The sequence below is a fragment of the Girardinichthys multiradiatus genome, chromosome 2 (genome assembly GCF_021462225.1).
Source record: "Girardinichthys multiradiatus isolate DD_20200921_A chromosome 2, DD_fGirMul_XY1, whole genome shotgun sequence".
NCBI classification, from domain to species: domain Eukaryota; kingdom Metazoa; phylum Chordata; class Actinopteri; order Cyprinodontiformes; family Goodeidae; genus Girardinichthys; species Girardinichthys multiradiatus.
Window position 1 is genome coordinate 48,653,215 of NC_061795.1, and position 15,665 is coordinate 48,668,879.

A 15,665-nucleotide genomic window follows, 5' to 3' on the forward strand; every position below is an offset into this window, starting at 1 on the left:
AACAAAGGAAAGGAAAGAAGGAAAACACTTTCAGAGTTTGGCACCCTGCAGCATACCTAAAAACAAGGTAAACCTGAGCCATGATTTTAATGATATGATTTCATAACACAGGAAAATAAGGACAATAACAAAGATCAATATAACAAGAAGAACACAAAAGTCTCAAATCTTATCCTGATCCTGCCAAGAGATACTGTAACATTTGATGTCATTTTCCAGCTATTTAGAGTAGAGCTGTAATATTTTCTGCACTTAATTGATTTGTTATTTGCCCCAAAGGACTTCGTGCAAATGTTTATAGAGTTTACGTGACTCTCTATGTTTGTTTGGGATTTCTCTCATGTGTACTAGTGCAGTACGTCGTCTGAAAGTGCTGTGATTGTGCTGCTTCTGAGGTGAGGAGAGAAGTGCTGGCAGAGATAGAGATAACGTGAGGTAAGGGATATAAACATGGGTGGTCATGGAGGTCAAAGGGTCGCAAAATCTGTTTGTCTTAATCAACGAAGACTGTGGTGGAGTAAACCGAGGGAAGCTTTGACAGTTCCAAAGAAGAACACAGCCTAAACATGCTGACAAACAGATACAGGATCTTCATTCTCATATTTCACAATTTCACCTTATTTTCCCCTTCTTCTCTCATATTCAGTCTTTCACATGGCCTGAGTTTCTCCCCCTCTCCTTCACCGTCTCTGAGTGGGATTTGTGATCTTAGATCAGTATAGCTGTAATGCCCTTCTCACCGACTGACAGATGATATAGTCTGCCCTTTGGGCTCCAGTTGGAATGGCTGCAGATCAATACCCACACTGGCTGCCTGTCAACATTCACACAGTCGTGCCCACACCCATGCACACCCTGACACACTCAGAGCTTCATGTGCAAAACCAGCATCAAAACCTATCTGAGCTGGCTGGCATTTTCCGGAACTGGACCTGGATGTTTGGAGCCACAGGAAGGCACATTCCCGGGATCGTTCCCAGCCAGAAGCACCAGGATGCCTGGAGGATGACAGTGCTCTGAAATTCTGTTCACAGATTCTACTGGCCCCTCCAGGGAAGTTATATTAAGCAGGCTGAATGGAAAGAGAGGCTAACCAACAGAACACAGCAACAAGATGAAGAAACAATCAAGATAAAGGTGCTTGAGGTGTGTGTGTGTGTGTGTGTTTGTGAGAAAGTTTCAGGCTGTCCTTTAACCAATTATTGTGTGGTGTTATTTGTGACTGATGCCTTACTGATTTGTAATATTGATGTGTCCCCATAATCAGAAAATGTAAAAAGGTTTAGGTTAAAGCAAGTGATCCAGAAAATTATTATTATTCACTAATAAATGTGGATTACAAAAAAAAAAAAGATCACTACAACTTTACAAATTAAGTAGATAATTTCACCATTAATAATGGATTCGATTCTGGATCGAAGCCATTAATCCAGACTCCATGATCCTGTGTTGCTGAAGGTCATCTTTTACTCTGCAAGTGAAAGCTTCCCAGCCAGCATCCATGGGTGGGCCCCACATGGGCTTTTTGTGGGCTACATGGGTAATGACTGGGCATGGGATTTAACTGGGCTAACTGCATGAGGCCCATATGGTTAACCTAAAATGGGATCCATATTGTTGGCCCATATGGGTGAAATGTATGGGTCCCATTCAGCATTAACATGTGTTATGGTGTGCGAGATATAGGACCCCAGAATGCAGACGAGCAGGCAGCGTGATGGTAAGTGCAAAAATTTAATTAACAAAAATTCACTCTCAAAAGAGGCAGGAACAAAACAACAAACGGGCAGGCAGAACAGGCAAAAACAGACATGGCCAGGCTGGCGAGACAGGCTTGGCGTGAATAACAGAACAAGAGCATGATCTGAAAACAAGACATGAGCATGAGAAAAATGTTTCCGCAATGAATGACATAACAGGTGTGTATATATGGAATGAAAACCAGGTGGAGCAAGGAGACAGATTAACTTGGAGCAAGTGAACCGAATAAACTTAATTGACAGACAGAACAAAAAAGTGGCTGTGGCAAAAACTGAGACTCTAATATACAAACAAAACCAAACTTGACAAAAACATGAACAAGACTAAAACATGATCAGAAAAATAATAAACAGAGGCCTGATTCAAAACCTTAACTGTAAAAATCATGAGAAAAAAAACCCGAAACCAAAAACCAAACAACCCCAAATCATAACAACATGGGCTAACTGGGAATGGGACAGAACTGGGCAACCTCGTATGGGACCCATGTGGTTTTCACAACTTCCGCTAATCGGAAGTTGTGAGGGCGAGTACTTCCTGTTCGGTTGTTCACCACCTAAAGCAATGGCGCTGTACTACACCCGCTGCCTTCAGGACCTCCCAAAAGTTTCAGTCAACGATGTTCTCCGCTTGATTCGAGCCTTATCATCAGCGCCACGTTGCAAAACAGAAAAGGGCTTCAAGTTTTACGTGTCGAATTACATTGACAACTATGAAGGTAAGCGTTAAACACATTCAGTCACTGTTCAGCTAACTAGCTTTAGGTCGTATCTACTCAACAACTTTCTTTCTACTTTAAAACGAATGCGTTATCGCTTTCTGCAATTATATGAAGTCTGTTTTAACCTAACCTCAAAGTCGTAGTTTCAGATTTCTACCCTGTTACCCTGTTTTATTGTCTTAACCACAGTGTCCAACAAAGACTCATCAGGGAGAGTGAGCATCAGGACAGTCTGTTACAGATCCATGCGAAAGCACGATAAGCCTCATGAACTCAGAGTAGGGTGAAATAATAACAAGAAATGTTGTCTGTTCCACGAAAACAGGAGTACATTTTGGGGTTCTTATGTCACTGATGTGTAAGTTAAGTAGTAAGCATTTCTAGCTGTTTGGAAAAGTGATTGATTAGGTGCATACATCTAGCTTTGGCTTTAGCGTTAGCTTGCATGAGAACCCCATAAGCTAGTGTCTAATGGCTTCAGTTCTTTGTTTTGCTGTAAGTTCAACCCCATTTCAAATTGTTAATGCAATGGCCAGTTCTTTCTGCTTTTGTCTATTTTTCTTTTTATAGACTGAACAGGTTCCTGTAAGAGTGATCGCTGTTGTTTTCTTCCGTGTTTGGTTGGCAAACAGATTATAATGGTTTATAACATGTGCAGTTTATTTGAGTCACAGATATATTAGGGCCCCATAGAAACGATACTCTGTGAACGTTTTTTTCTTATCACATAATTATTATTACTCATTTAATGTGCAATGACACTCATAAATAATCAAAATTGCACTTTGCTAAAAATACAGTTTGGAATAGCAAATGTAAACCCAGAGTACAAATCAAAATACAATTAAGTTCACAAAAAACAGCCAACACTCTGAAATCCTGTATTTTGTTCTAAAATTACCAAGTAATACCTTTATAGTTTTGGCTGACTTTTTATTTTGTGTTTAGATGAAGTTTGAAGACTGCTATCCTGTACAAATCGCCGAAGTGGAGTGTTCCTGTGCAGCTGGTACTGTGTTGTGCAATCACAGTGTTGCACTACTGTACCAGACCGCACACTACTCTGCTCTGAATTTGACTGCTGTGCCGCCTATACTAAGCTGTACTGAATCGGAACAGAGCTGGCACAAACCAAGGACCATGGTAAGTGTGATCTTGATATTACATGCCATACAGTTCTATATTTGGTGTCGCTAATGTTATAATGTTTTCTGGTATAATTTCTTTTTATTGTTTTACAGGGAGTGAAACCAGGATGTGAACGCAACAAGGATGGAAACATAGTTTTGCAAAGTATTTTAATTGAACATATCACCTGAAGAAGCCTATTTAACAGTTTGAGAAACAAAATTAACCAACACCCACATTTAGCTTTTTGCCATCGCATCTAAATCTATACCATTTCATTAAACATCTGAGAATTTAACTGTTGACATTGTATTTACTGCTTTAACTTGCCCATGCCTTCACGAGGGGCCCATTCTGGTAATTTACCAGGTAGCAAGCCACGTTGAAGAGCTCATCAATGATCCCACACACAGACACTGGTAGTACGCGGTCAAAAGGTTTGTTCTCCTTCACTCTCCTGATGCAGCGTTCTACATGGACCCTCAGCCGAGCAATGGACTGAGTCTCATAAACATCATGTGGGCTCATCTGATTTTTCCCTGAGAGGAAGGCTGGCCTATATACTTTGCAGGGAGCTAGATTGTCAACTAGAAAGCCCTTGTCAACCATTATTGCCATGTCTGGCTCTAATACATTGATTATGCCATGATCACTCATGGATCCAGCAAAAAGGGCAGAGACCTCATGGTGCCATCACATTTGGCAAATGGCTTCCAAGCAGGTGGTATAGAAAGTTGGCCCATGTAGTGATGATCCTGCTTACAGTTGTTCGGTGGATGCCAAACCTTTCAGCAAGATCTCTGTGTGGCTGACCCAAGGACAGGTACATCAAGAAAAGGAACAGCTCATCAATAGGAGGACGTTTCTTCAAAAGAAGAAAAGACACAAAAACATAATGCACAGAAATTAAAATACAGCTCTAACAATACAACTTTTACAAACACCTGCTTATAAATGCTTTTGAAAAGACATTTTCAGAGGGTTATTTATGGTATGAAAAATTTTATAAAAATGTGGTTTTCTCCTGATTGTCAACTATAATCACATGTAGTTCCTAGTTACTCCACTAGAAGAGAGTAAAATCACAAAGCTTCAATCTCAATCAGCTCTAAAATTGGCATTGATTAAATATCACATTGCAACAATATTATAAATGCAGCTAAAAATACATCTGGGTATGGATATCATCCTTTTACACATTAATTATTGCTTTTTTGACCACACTGCATGGATTATTCCAGATCTGTTTGTCACACACTAACCTACAAAATAATCATCATACCGTGTATGTGTGAAATCTGTCAGAGTCAGCTATGGAGGCCTTGGTATTGGTGACCCGAATCATCTTGGTCTTCACAGCAGACTCCACAAGCTTCCAGAAACATTGGAACTGGTTGTATGAAGCAAATCTGTGGAAATAAAATAAAACATATATGGAGTAATTGATATCATAACCTATTGTAAACCCCGCCGTTAAGCTGAATGACGTTATATATATATATATATGTAACGGGTATAAGAAATACTTAAATTATTGTAGTGAAATTCCTGCTAAAATAGGTGTTCTGGTTGTCCTGTGATGGGTGGTTTTTAGCACCCCCTACTGGTAGGCTATAAATGTAACAGGAAACCGGAAATTTCCCCACAGTCTGTTTAACTTCCTGCTGTGGTAAGTTGTGCAGTCCGGTTCTCTTAAAGAAAAGTACTATAAAGTATACTAAAAAGTTAACTCAAAATTTATTGTAATATGCACAGTCGTGCAGCAACATTGGACAAATTTCACCATAGTATTTTTGTTATGTATGTGTTGCTCAGGGTATACTAAATTCATTGTTGCTTTTACATAGATGTCCATGCCAGTAGAGGAGCTAACCACATCATGTTTGTGCTCTGAACCACTCATTTGCAGTAAACAAAAACCTCATCATCCAACCTATTGGTCTTTGAGAGTGTTTATGACGGGACGGGTACACAACTGTTACATATATATATATATATATATATATATATATATATATATATATATATATATATATATTACATTGAGCCAATGTATGTACAGAATACTACAGTACAAAACACAATATGTTAACACAGCATAATTAGCCCACAAAAATGCAAACTTACCTGGTATAGAACCTGATTTCGTCGACTGAGCCTGCAAAGCGCTCCAAACCAAAATGGATCCGCAGCTGCAGTCCTTCCAATTGACTCTGTAGCTGTTCAATTCTCTTGTGCAGAGCCGCATTTTCAATATGTAACTCGTTGGCCATTACTCCGGTTGTCGGTGAAACACAATAATCATGATCAGGAGCTACAAACACAATCTCCGATTCAGAAGGGTCCACATGCGGATCTGCAGCGACAGATTCCTCCCGAGGCCTACGGTCTCACACACCGGGTCTTTTCTCAGGCAATGAGTAGTTGTTCCACTCAAAAAAAATGGGAAAAGTACCCCTTTTTAACCATCTCCTCCCCCCCGGTGTATCTATCAGATCCTCGGGTAAGAAATGTCGGCTACATACCCGTGTGTCTCTACTGGGACTAAAGTTATCCCTCCGGATTTTGGCTAGCCATTACTGATGTGCAACATTATCAGCAGGGAAGCTGTGAAAGATAACTTTAGAATTATAGCGCGAGGAACACGAACATCGAGGTACACAACAGTGTAGCGATGATCCACTCACACGCTGATAGCATTGTTTTTTCCTCTGGAAAATTGACATACCTATTTCTTTCCACTGGTTGCTATCAAAATAATCCAACCTGAATGGCAGGGACGTTTACCTGGAAGTTCCCGCCCTCACAACTTTTGACCAGAAGTTAGCGGTCGCCATATTGTGCACATAGCCAATTTAACCCACATGGTATAAGCCTGGGCTGACAATACATGGTTTGGACCTGGGCATAGTTATATGGGCCCTAATCCATTTCTATGTGGGCTAACTGGGAATGGGACAGAACGGGGCAACATTATATGGGACCCATGTGGTTTTAGTATAATGGGACCAACAGGAAACCGTGGACAAACCCATTTGTTACCCATTTTATAACCCATTTGAGACCCAGGTAGGGCCCAGGTAAATATTCTTGTAAGTACACACATGGGCCATACATGGGTCTTATGTAAGTCAACCATCTGGGTCCCACCAAAAGCCCAGTCAAGGACTATAAAATTCTAACTGGGCAAACCCCTGTGGGGCCACCATGGACACCGCGGACAAAACCTTTTAGGGTCCATATTGTTTGCCCTTATTTATCCCATGTGGGGCCCACCTATGTATGCTGGCTGGGTTACAGCCTAAAAGTTGAGAAGACAATATGTACAGTGAGTCTTTACTTTGCAAAGGAGCTGTGCAAATTGCTGATGCAGCAGTTAAATTTTCATCACGTTTGTTGTGTCCCCTGCATGGCCTGTAAACAGGATTTCTTATGATTTTCTTTTAATAAAAGCTTTCTTCTTCTCCCTGGGTTTTAGATCTCTGCAGCTCCTCCAGAGTTACTTTGGCCATCTTGGCATCCTGTTTAGGTGGACGTCCATGTCTTAGTAGGTCTGCAGTTGGTCCATCCTTGCTCCATGTTCATATGATGGATTGAATTGAGCTCTGGGAGATGTTCAAAGCTATTGTTGTAGAACCTAACCCTGCTTTGGACTAATCCACAACATTCTCCCTGACCTGTCTGCTGTGGTCCTTGGTCTTGTTGGAGTCATCCATTTTGGTCGGGCAGTTAGAAACCTGCAGAAAATAAACTTTCATTGCCATTTCCAGCGTGTCTCACGCGACGACACATTGGAGGTTTTATCTGGAGAGACAAAAGCTCGCAGGTGAAATTTTTCTCCACACGGCCATTCCCGGAAGAGCTTGAAAGCTGGAAATCTCTCTGATACAAGAAGGTCAGAAGATTCATATACTGATCGAGGACCCCGCCAACACCCGGCGCACGTGAAAACCCACAGAGGTTTTAGTTCCAATGAGATGAATTTCCTCCTTGTTGATTCAGTCGACTAAACGGTTCTTCATATTTTTTCCCGTTTTGGACAGATGAGAAGTTTACCGTTTTTTTTAAGTTGATCACCCGTGATGCGTGATGCCCTCTCCTTGTTTTTCTTCAGACCTGACCCATCCTCAACCAGTGGAGAGAAGAAATCAAAGTCAAAGTAATTTTGTTCTTTTTATATTAAACCGGATAGGTGTATTTAGAAGTCTGGGCAGGATGAGGCATAGTTAAGGTGATTTAGAATCACCAGTAGTTAATCCAAGTTATCAACTTGTTCTATGCAATACTGATTGAAGTGTTTTTTACTGAGCTGTTTGATTTGCTGTGCAAGGTGCATGTTCATGTTTTTGTCCAGCTGATCCCAAATCAGCCAGGAGTTAGAAGTTAGACTTTTAAAGTTTTCCCTTCAAAGCAACTGTGGTCTGAGCTTCTTGGCCTCACCACTCCTTTGTTCCAGTTTTATTACTGGAGTTTTTCCACTGAGTTCCCGCCCCAGAGTTTTATGACTCTTTGTTTGAGATTTGGGGCAATCAGCTGTTAGTGACTAAAGGGCGCAGCCCACCGTTTACGAGCTGATCGCCACAATCGAGACATCAGCACACCAGGAGGTATTCTCTTTCAAACTTAACCCAAATTGCACATTTTGTCCATAAAACTGCTGGTTTGATCTTCATAGACACTCAATGCACATATATTTTTCTTTTATTATTATTGTTAGGTAGTCATTTTTATCCCCTTTATGTACAATAGTGCTTGTTAGTTTGGTGAAGAATTGTGGTATATCAGAATTATATGGTTTCAATAAATCTTCATATACAGTACCGACCAAAGGTTTGGACACACCTTCTCATTCAAAGAGTTGTCTTTATTTTCATGACTATGAATATTGTAGCTTCACACTGAAGGCATCAAAACTATGAATTAACACATGTGGAATTATATACTGAACAAAAAAGTGTGAAACAACTGAAAATATGTCTTATATTCTAGGTTCTTCAAAGTAGACACCTTTTGCTTTGATTACTGCTCCGCACACTCTTGGCATTCTGTTGATGAGCTTCAAGAGTCACCTGAAATGGTTTTCCAACAGTCTTGAAGGAGTTCCCAGAGATGCTTAGCACTTGTTGGCCCTTTTGCCTTCACTCTGCGGTCCAGCTCACCCCAAACCATCTCGATTGGGTTCAGGTCTGGTGACTGTGGAGGCCAGGTCATCTGGCGCAGCACCCCATCACTCTCCTTCTTGGTCAAATAGCCCTTACACATCCTGGAGGTGTGTTTGGGGTCATTGTCCTGTTGAAAAATAAATGATGGTCCAACTAAACGCAAACCGGATGGAATAGCATGCCGCTGCAAGATGCTGTGGTAGCCATGCTGGTTCAGTATGCCTTCAATTTTGAATAAATCCCCAACAGTGTCACCAGCAAAGCACCCCCACACCATCACACCTCCTCCTCCATGCTTCACGGTGGGAACCAGGCATGTAGAGTCCATCCGTTCACCTCTTCTGCGCCGCACAAAGACACGGTGGTTGGAACCAAAGATCTCAAACTTGGACTCATCAGACCAAAGCATAGATTTCCACTGGTCTAATGTCCATTCCTTGTATTCTTTAGCCCAAACAAGTCTCTTCTGCTTGTTGCTTGTCCTCAGCAGTGGTTTCCTAGCAGCTATTTTACCATGAAGGCCTGATTCACACAGTCTCCTCTTAACAGCTGTTCTAGAGATGTGTCTGCTGCTAGAACTCTGTGTGGCATTGACCTGTTCTCTAATCTGAGCTGCTGTTAACCTGCGATTTCTGAGGCTGGTGACTCGGATGAACTTATCATCTGCAGTAGAGGTGACTCTTGGTCTTCCTTTCCTGGGGCGGTCCTCATGTGAGCCAGTTTCTTTGTAGCGCTTGATGGTTTTTGTGACTGCACTTGGGGACACTTTCAAAGTTTTCCCAATTGTTCGGACTGACTGACCTTCATTTCTTAAAGTAATGATGGCCACTCGTTTTTCTTTACTTAGCTGCTTTTTTCTTGCCATAATACAAATTCTAACAGTCTATTCAGTAGGACTATCAGCTGTGTACTGTATCCACCTCCTGCACAACACAACTGATGGTCCCAACCCCATTTATAAGGCTTGAAATCCCACTTATTAAACCTGACAGGGCACACCTGTGAAGTAAAAACCATTTCAGGTGACTACCTCTTGAAGCTTATCACCAGAATGCCAAGAGTGTGTGGAGCAGTAATCAAAGCAAAAGGTGGCTACTTTGAAGAACCTAGAATATAAGACATATTTTCAGTTTTTTCACACTTTTTTGTTCGGTATATAATTCCACATGTGTTAATTCATAGTTTTGATGCCTTCAGTGTGAAGCTACAATATTCATAGTCATGAAAATAAAGACAACTCTTTGAATGAGAAGGTGTGTCCAAACTTTTGGTCTGTACTGTATATAATTAAGAGAAGTGTTTGTTGAGTGTGTTAGAGTGTTTATTTCGCGCAAGAGCGATTTATTTATCAAAAGAAGGTCGAAGTTCCCCACCTTTGGTGAAGTGGTTGAATAAACAGTGACATGTTGTGGTTTTGGTTAATAATTAGTAATTATTAATGAGCATTTACTAATTGTGATTATTATGGCCTTTGAGTCCACCTCGGAGGATATCTCTGATTTCTATTCGTAAGTAATGATTTTTGTTTAAGAAATTATTTTCCGGAATTATAATTTTTAATTATAATTTTTGATAAATATTAATGAATCAATTATCATAATCCTTACAGTCTTCATGATGCTGTTTGTTTTGTCATGTTCTCTAATAAACCTCTAAGGCCAGAAACAGAGAAGCCGATTTTATACTGAGATTAAAATACACACAGATGGACTCTATTTGCTAATTAGGTAATATCTGAAGGCCATTGGTTGCACTGGATTCTATTTTAGAGTAATGTTGAAACCAATGCTACGATGTAATTATGAATCCTGTAAATTCAAATAAATAACCAGTGGCTGTGGTTTATTCAGAGCCACTGATAGAACACCATGGCCAGAAATAACAACAATAAATATTCATGTTTAAGCCACCTTGACTGGGAATTATTGATATGACACGATATTCCTTCATACTTGCTGATCTGAAGGCCACTAGCAGTTTGGAGGTCCTTAGCTATTGTCTCTGCAGAAAGTTGGCAACCTCTGTGCATTTGGCACCTCAGTATTGAGTGACGTCACTCTGTGATTTGACCTATGACCTGTGGCCTACCACTTTGTGGTTGTGTAGGTTTCTCTCCCAATCACTCCCACTTTGTTATATTGCTACTAACAGTTGACTGTGTAATATTTAATTTTCCTTTGGGATTAATTATGTATCTCTGATTTGATTTGAATTGAGTTTGATCGTGAGGAAATATCCTTACTGGACCTATTGCACAGCTGGTTTTTATCACGGTACCAAGTTGGAACTCTATTAGCTCCTGAGCAACCCGTTCTTTTACAAATGTTTTTAGAAGCAGCCTGTATGCCAAGGTGCAGGATTTTAAACCTGTGGTCTTTGAAGTGACAAGAACGCCTGAAATTCAACGAGTTTGATAGACGACTGAATACTTTCTGCAATACAGTTTAGTTTAAACATTTACACTCCTGGCAGAAAATACCAAACAAACTTTTCTTCCTGCCATTATAATGTGCTTTATAAAAAAGACTGCCAAGCAATGCAATTGTTCAGATATACTTTCAAATCACAAAGTGAAGCTATTTGTATTCATATTTGTTTGCATTAATATTCATTTAGAAGAAAAATTCATCATATTGCCCTGCGGCCTAAAACCATTTGTAAAACTCAACACAAAAGACTGGATGCACATAGTTTAACATAAATTTAGTGAATAATGTCACATTATTTATTTTGACAGTAAAAAATGTTGCAGGGAGACCAATTTCATGTCGAATACAGCTGCTCTGTGAAGCAGCTCAATAGCATCTTTCTTACTGCCCTGCCTCTCTGCATACATTTTTCTAAACACAACCGATGAGAATTGACCTATGCAAATAAACTGTGTCCAAGCGGAGTTTTGTGTTGCCATCTTTCCAGTGTGAGTTGCGTCATTGCTCAGTGCAACATAAATGAAAATGAGGTGAATAAATAATGCAGTCACAGATTTGAAAGTCAGAATTACTGTGACACCTCTACACTCCACTTGTCTGCCGTTTCCCTCTCACTCAAGCAGGTTGTAATTTCCTGGCTCTCAGTGCCACCACAGAATAAATCAAAGGCCAATTAAAGAGACCCATGTAAGGTCTACAGTGCCCTACAGGGCATGGGGCAGTGTTTAGGTAAGGAAATATACATGCAAATGCTCCACTAACATAAAAGCATTAGCCAGTATTTTTCAGCAAGTAAAAGAGACATAAAAAGGCACACATCAGTATGATCTATTCCTGAACTGAGCTGCAAACCCACAAGTGGCCACAGGGAAGCTTTTAAGCCAGGATGGAGGGGTGGGACGTGCTGTTGTTTGCCAGTATGGATTAATTATCTTTTGAGTAAAAAGCAAACCATTTAAGCACATGCATACTATACAGGTCCTTCTCAAAATATTAGCATATTGTGATAAAGTTCATTATTTTCCATAATGTCATGATTAAAATGTAACATTCATATATTTTAGATTCATTGCACACTAACTGAAATATTTCAGGTCTTTTATTGTCTTAATACGGATGATTTTGGCATACAGCTCATGAAAATCCAAAATTCCTATCTCACAAAATTAGCATATAATTAAAAGGGTCTCTAAACGAGCTATGAACCTAATCATCTGAATCAACGAGTTAACTCTAAACACCTGCAAAAGATTCCTGAGGCCTTTAAAACTCCCAGCCTGGTTCATCACTCAAAACCCCAATCATGGGTAAGACTGCCGACCTGACTGCTGTCCAGAAGGCCACTATTGACACCCTCAAGCAAGAAGGTAAGACACAGAAAGAAATTTCTGAACGAATAGGCTGTTCCCAGAGTGCTGTATCAAGGCACCTCAGTGGGAAGTCTGTGGGAAGGAAAAAGTGTGGCAGAAAACGCTGCACAACGAGAAGAGGTGACCGGAACCTGAGGAAGATTGTGGAGAAGGGCCGATTCCAGACCTTGGGGGACCTGCGGAAGCAGTGGACTGAGTCTGGAGTAGAAACATCCAGAGCCACCGTGCACAGGCGTGTGCAGGAAATGGGCTACAGGTGCCGCATTCCCCAGGTCAAGCCACTTTTGAACCAGAAACAGCGGCAGAAGCGCCTGACCTGGGCTACAGAGAAGCAGCACTGGACTGTTGCTCAGTGGTCCAAAGTACTTTTTTCGGATGAAAGCAAATTCTGCATGTCATTCAGAAATCAAGGTGCCAGAGTCTGGAGGAAGACTGGGGAGAAGGAAATGCCAAAATGCCAGAAGTCCAGTGTCAAGTACCCACAGTCAGTGATGGTCTGGGGTGCCGTGTCAGCTGCTGGTGTTGGTCCACTGTGTTTTATCAAGGGCAGGGTCAATGCAGCTAGCTATCAGGAGATTTTGGAGCACTTCATGCTTCCATCTGCTGAAAAGCTTTATGGAGATGAAGATTTCATTTTTCAGCACGACCTGGCACCTGCTCACAGTGCCAAAACCACTGGTAAATGGTTTACTGACCATGGTATCACTGTGCTCAATTGGCCTGCCAACTCTCCTGACCTGAACCCCATAGAGAATCTGTGGGATATTGTGAAGAGAACGTTGAGAGACTCAAGACCCAACACTCTGGATGAGCTAAAGGCCGCTATCGAAGCATCCTGGGCCTCCATAAGACCTCAGCAGTGCCACAGGCTGATTGCCTCCATGCCACGCCGCATTGAAGCAGTCATTTCTGCAAAAGGATTCCCGACCAAGTATTGAGTGCATAACTGTACATGATTATTTGAAGGTTGACGTTTTTTGTATTAAAAACACTTTTCTTTTATTGGTCGGATGAAATATGCTAATTTTGTGAGATAGTAATTTTGGATTTTCATGAGCTGTATGCCAAAATCATCCGTATTAAGACAATAAAATACCTGAAATATTTCAGTTAGTGTGCAATGAATCTAAAATATATGAATGTTAAATTTTCATCATGACATTATGGAAAATAATGAACTTTATCACAATATGCTAATATTTTGAGAAGGACCTGTATATATAATAATTACAGTATGGATCTCATGTAATGTATACTGCATTAAATAGCGCTGTTCTCAAATGCCTTGTTTCTGCCTAATTGTACTTTTAATCATGCTGAACACCAACAAGCCTTACAGTCCCTTTTGTTCCCACATTTTCTTCTGCTACATGGAATATCTATTGATCCTGCCCTGGTTCAGCCTCAGCTCATCTGATTAAAGAGGTGTGGTCAAAGATAAAACGTCCCTCGACAGCGAAAAAGGAAAAGACAAGCAGGGAAAGCTAAGATTACACTAAAGATGTCAATGTCATAGAACCAAAGAAAAAAAATGAAGTGTGAGCGCAATGTTTTCCCTGCAGGCAGACATAGAGCTTTTACATGATTGTGCTTGATCTTTTATTTGTCAGTGCACCATTATGCTTTTACATGCAGATAAGAATCCCTTCCATTTAAATCAAAAAAAGATTTTACTGACAAAAAGTGGTCCCTAATCCAAGATGGCAGCATGTCTATTGTTTGCTCTGTGTCTGCGCTTCTTTTGTCTTTTTAGCTTTAATTTTTTAATTTAGTTCTAATGCAATTTCCATGCGTCTGCATACTTTTAAAGATAAGCCAAAAAGAAAAGGTGGGAGAAATTGAGGAATGCCTCGACTTCAATTTGGAACTCTGTCAAACACCATTTTGAAGCCTGTGCTGTTTTACTGAGGCCTGATGTTGGACCACACCGAGACCCGAACTGCTTGCTGAAGATGTTGGACCACACCGAGACCCGAACGGCTTGCTGAAGATGTTGGACCACACCGAGACCCGAACGGCTTGCTGAAGATGTTGGACCATATTGGGGCCTGAGGCTGTGTGAAGTGCCTCAGTAGCATTTAAAGAGACAGCACGTAAAAGAGGGTCCTGCAGAGCTACAATAACAAGGAGTTCATAGCAAAGCATTGCCGTTCCATTTTATATAGACCACAGCTGAATGATTTAAATGTGAAAAGGAAAGATTTAAAGCGTGATATGCCTCCTTTAAGTCCTTATCTGGTCTCACAATTGTTCATCTTAATGTGCACAGCTTGTTATCCAAGATTGACACTGTCAGAATTTGACTTAACTCAACAGATGCAGATTCTTGCATGGTTGCCAACGAGGACTTTAACATTTCTGGTTATAATGTTGCAGAAAGATCCAAAAAGATGGTGGAGTTGTGATTTTTGTTCAATCAAAATTTTACTGCCAGATGGTTCTGTCTGAACCCATCAGGAAGAGGTTTTCCATCAGAAGAATTTTTAGCATTGAATGTGGAGATTCCTGTATAACTGTGGTTGGGTGCTACTGGCCTCCATCTGCCACCAAGTTTCTTTTATCTCAGTTATTATAATTATAATGAACTTGTTTTAGCCGATGATTTAAATTTTAATGAACAAGCTTTTCGTCATGATTTGTCAAATAATGAACTTTTCCCTAATGTGGAGAAAGCTTGGGGTACTTTTAGGGAGCTCCATTAAAGGGATATAGGGTAAAGGGGTGAAAAAACCCATGGTTTTCCCAAAGTTGGCACATATAATTAATCAATGAGGCAAGGAAAACAGGTTTCCCCAATGACTGGCTTGTTTTCACACAACTAAGAAATAAATGTACCTCTCTTATCATGCTCTCAGGTTCACTAACTGTAAAGCACTGACACATCACTGTGAGCTATACTCTTGTGTGGGATGTCCTGCTCTGGCCACTAGAGGGAGCAATTACTGGCTGTTTTTTTTATATATAAAGTAATACTTGTGGACTACTGCCTCCGTAAAGATGTAATCTAATTGCACAGAAAGGTAGTTCCTTTTTCTTTCTAGTCATGTGACTTTATGATGTTTTCAGTTTCATTTGCCTGTACTGAATTGGGTAT

The 15,665-nt window shown here is 40.5% G+C and overlaps 1 protein-coding gene and 1 long non-coding RNA gene across 4 annotated transcripts in view; one reads left to right on the forward strand and one right to left on the reverse strand.

Annotated features, from left to right (window-relative positions):
• Nucleotides 1-15,665, reverse strand: part of tspan9a (tetraspanin 9a) — a 310,877-nt gene that overhangs the window by 221,975 nt on the left and 73,237 nt on the right. The window lies entirely within an intron of this gene.
• On the forward strand, nucleotides 847-3,908 carry LOC124881818. The gene is made up of 3 exons (XR_007041756.1): nucleotides 847-1,137; nucleotides 3,431-3,625; nucleotides 3,724-3,908. It is a non-coding gene; the product is annotated as an uncharacterized LOC124881818 (long non-coding RNA).